General features: G+C 38.7%; 2 long non-coding RNA genes across 2 annotated transcripts in view; both read left to right on the plus strand.

Annotated features, from left to right (window-relative positions):
* The first annotated feature begins 198 nt into the window (after positions 1-198).
* Positions 199-840, plus strand: LOC121812923. Its single transcript, XR_006053416.1, has 2 exons — positions 199-509; positions 627-840. It is a non-coding gene; the product is annotated as an uncharacterized LOC121812923 (long non-coding RNA).
* Positions 841-1,583: 743 nt separating this feature from the next.
* The window catches only part of LOC121812924, a 9,793-nt gene continuing 6,970 nt past the window's right edge, over positions 1,584-4,406 (plus strand). Inside the window, exon 1 of the long non-coding RNA XR_006053417.1 lies at positions 1,584-2,414. This is a non-coding gene — a long non-coding RNA (uncharacterized LOC121812924). The remainder of the gene's footprint in view (positions 2,415-4,406) is intronic.

Consider the following 4,406-nt stretch of genomic DNA (forward strand, 5'->3'; position numbering starts at 1 on the left):
TGTGAAATAGAAGAAGAGTGAGTGGAAGTTGAGCTACACTGAGTTGTTGATCCTCCAGGTGAGTGAGTAGAGTTGAGTGTGTGTGTGATCAGAGGTGAAGCTGCTTCCTGGTTGTTGATGTTTGTTTCTAAAGATGTTGTTGATGAGACTTTGTAGAAAGCAGCTGGTCTGAGTGATGTGATCAGAGTGCAGTAGATAATGTCTGACAGCAGTTTGAAGAGGAAATGGATTCTGTTCTGTTCTTCACTCATCACCTACCTGACAGCTGACACCTCACACCTGTTTCTCACCTGCAGGTCAGTCAGGAGGACAAAGTGGAGGGAAGGAGGATGAAGGAGAGAAGAGTGGATCTGTTGGACTGATAGTTGGTCTGTCAGTTCTTGCTGTGCTTGTTGTTGGTGTTGGTGCTGTTTTTATCTACAGAACATATACACGTACACCAAATCCAGATTACCGGCCCCTGTGGATCAGGGGCTTTGAAATTCCATCAGTGGCTTCCAAACTGAACCGTGAGTCCTGCTGCTTGTTTCAGATTCATGAAAAGCCAGTTCAACATTCAGAGTGACTGATGTTGGTCCAACAGTGGACTCAGATAGTAGCAATGTCAGTTTTTGTTGTTGTTGCAGGTGTTGGTGTTTTGATCAACATAAGATATAAAGAACAACGTTAGGACTCACATGGTCCTTGCACTGAACCACAGAGACAAATGTTTGAGAATTTGAGAATTCTGTGGCTGAATTGTGAATCTCCTGCTGATGAAGATGGAGACAAAAATGATATGAAAACAGACAGCTGTCACCAACACGCCGCAAGGATCCCTGATGTCACTTTGACACTTGAGAAGGAACTGCTTCATCAACCTCAGTCTCAGCAAAGAACAGGACTGCATCCAGAAAATGACATCAGAGTGCTGCAGATAATGTCTGACAGCAGTTTGAAGAGGAAATGGATTCTGTTCTGTTCTTCACTCATCACCTACCTGACAGCTGACACCTCACACCTGTTTCTCACCTGCAGGTCAGCCAGGAGGACAAAGTGGAGGAAAGGAGGATGAGAAGAATGACGGAGGTCAGAACAGTGGACTTATAGTTGGTCTGTCAGTTTCTGCCATACTTCTTGTTGTTTTTGTTCTACAGAAATCGTAGAGGGCGACTTCTTCCAAATAATCCAATGATTTGTGTTCAGTGGGTTCATAACTGAACTGTGAGTCCTGCTGCTGTTCCAGGTTATTATCAGTAAGTTCAGCATTCAGACTGACAGAGGAGAGACACAGGAAACAATACAAAAGGAAACTTTGCATTGTTTTGCATAATTATTTGATCTCTGATGTTCCTGCTCACCAAACCAACAAACTGCCTAATTTTAAAAATAATTGTCAGTTTAAATCATTATCTGTTGTTTATAAAATATTTTATTAGATTTTATAAAAAAAAAATTAATAATGTATTTGAATTGTTACAGATTATGTACCGGTAGTGATTTTCTTAAGTTTGTAACATAAACATGTATCACTCAGCTACTGTACAGGTGAGAATGTTATATTCTCTTATTACACACACACACACACACGCTCACACACACGCGCGCACACACACACACACACACACACACACACACACACACACACGCACACACACACACACACACACACACACACACACACACACACACACACGTGTGCTAGATAGGTTAGGCTACACTCTATGGTAGGAGAGCCAAATATCCAGCCTGAGAACCATCGGATGGGTTTGAAAAATGGGGGGGCTTAAACTTTTTTTCCAAGTTTTTACCATGGCTTTTTTTTCTAATATAGGCTTAAAATGTTTTAATATTTGATTTTTAAAAAGTATTTCTTGGCTCAACCTCTGACCGGTTGAGCCAGTCAATGCAGATTTAATCTGATCTGGAATCAGTCCAAAGAAAATAAAACACTGATGTGTGGGCGTGTGAATGAACCCACTGCATGTACAAACAGATGTAACACTGTGACTGAGTTAAAGTGAAACTGTCTGAGCCTGTCCCTGTGAAACAGAGTTCGGAGCCTGCAGCCTTGTTTCAGTCAGAATAAAGTCTGAATAACCAAATGTTGTGATGACTTCCTTCTACACAGAGGGCAGGACTTTTTTAGGGCCCGGCAGCTTCAGCAGTACTGAGAACAGTGGCTGTGTTTGTGGGAGGTGCTTAAATGAAAAGAGCCCAGGCAGCAGGTTTAACAGGTCTTTGCATTCAAACATGAAGTCTGATTCAATACAACCTGGACATACACCCACAGTATACCATCACTAAGCTACATTTTCAGTTCATTCCTCTGTGAATGTTTTAAAAGAAAACTAAAAACAGTAATTTCATTCAGACAAAAGGTGCTGATAAGGTGGGACAGGAATTTTCCAGACTGCTGCGTCATAATATTTGAAGTGTTTGATTTACTGTTTGATTTTCTCTAGAAATATATTTCATCAGGAGGCACAAACCTGCAGCTTTGTGATTTCATTAATATAAGACAAACATTTAATATTTCTCAGGTATATTTGAGTCTAACTGGTTCTTGTGCTTCAAATTTAAACACTTTCATTTAGATTTAAAACATCTACAAAAGTCTTGGGGCAAAAGTCATGTTTGTAAAAACAGAGAGTAGAAAACATGACGTGACCAACAGCTGAGACAGTGGAAAAACTCACTTCCTTCTAGCTGTCCTTCCTCTTACCTGCTCACCTGTGACTTCTGTAAACAGGCTGTGTCCACTTTGTTAATGTCTGTGCCGCCTGGTGGCCAGTACAGGTACTACATCAACCCCAGCCCCTCACCAGACCTCAACCTAAGAGCAAATACACACTTCAAAACTGGCTTAACACGACTCAGCTTCTGATCATTATCCACTAAGACTTTAATTATTTGTCATCTAATAGTAAATTTTATTTTAAATGAGTGTTTTATGATATTGATCTGTTAATTTGTTCTCTGTCTTAAATGCTTCTTGGGGACACATGACATAAAAGAATCAATGAATAAAAAATAAAAAAATTTCAACCTCAAAAGCTGAGTTATCGCTCAGAAGAGGTCGAAGCTTCAGCAACATTTGTAGTAGAAAACAACTTAATTATTTTTCCAATGCTTTTTTTTTCACAGACTAACCAGATTTTTAGAGGCACACAATCACAAATTTAGCCTATTATCATCTTCATTTACACGTTTGTCTTCTCTTTTATCTTTAAAAACAAACACTTGACTTTAGAAAATAAAAATAAAACCCACTGAAACCATTATTTGACCTTACAAATCATAAAAATATTTTCACTTTCAGTTTGGCCAGATTTGTCAACCAAACATGGCTGATGAGATCTGCCCTCAAAATGTGTGTGGTTGTATCTTTTTTCTGAACTTTTGAATCCAATATGTATGCAAAATATTAGAATAACTAAGAAAACTTGAGCTAAAAGGGAAGCTAAACTGCAATGAAAATAAAAGAACATTTTCTACAGGATGGCCAGGATGGATCTGTGATCATGTTGGGGTGGCACACATGTCTCACAAACAATGCATTGCTATTTAAGCAGCTTAAACTACACACCTGTACAATATGTGAATGTAGGTAGTGTAGCAAAGAAGCACTATACAAATGTAGCAGTGTTAATAGAAAATAGTACTGTGTGTTGCTACTGTGCCGAGAAGAGATGTTCAGTTTAGCAAAGTAAGTTTATTACTTGAGTCAAAGTGAAAAAGTACAGACTCTGTAATGTACTCAAAGTAAGAAAGTAAAAATGGCTCCTTCAAGGAAGATTCTACGAACCATTTTGCACAAAGAGAACTGAACCTGTGCTACATTAATATAATAATATTACTACGACAGAATATAAATACTATTACAATTTGAAGTATAATTTTAAAAAATGGGGCTAGTTTGTTATGTAGGAGACATGCAGTAAAAGAAAATAAGTATTTACTGTTGCTTACAGAGGGCAGAGGGTGACTTCACCTCCAAACCTAAACAGTAAAATTAGAACAGTCAAGGTTTAAATTGGGATTCAGCAGATGGGGAACCCTAAAATCTCTTTAGTGGTTTAGCACAGTGAAACAAATCACAACTCATAATAATTTCTAATGTGAGCTTCACTATGTTTTTTAATGTACATGATGTGATCACATGACCTGTTGCTGTTTGTGGATTTACACCATTAAATTCAACAAGATTTCAGCAGATGTTTCACAGCCATCCTGGTTGATCTCCATCCTCGACACTGATGATACGCTGTTTCTACTTTCTCTATGCATTTGGTTTGGTATGAAGTTGGAATTCGAGACAAAAGCCTCACTCAGATTTGTTGCATAAAAAGTCCAGATTATGTTATTGGGACTTCATTACCCAGCAGCCCTTGCTCAGTCATACAGACTGTCTGACTCCAAAGCAG

This window comes from Haplochromis burtoni, unplaced genomic scaffold (assembly GCF_018398535.1).
Source record: "Haplochromis burtoni strain Fernald_Lab_line unplaced genomic scaffold, NCSU_Asbu1 Contig_939, whole genome shotgun sequence".
Lineage (NCBI taxonomy): Eukaryota > Metazoa > Chordata > Actinopteri > Cichliformes > Cichlidae > Haplochromis > Haplochromis burtoni.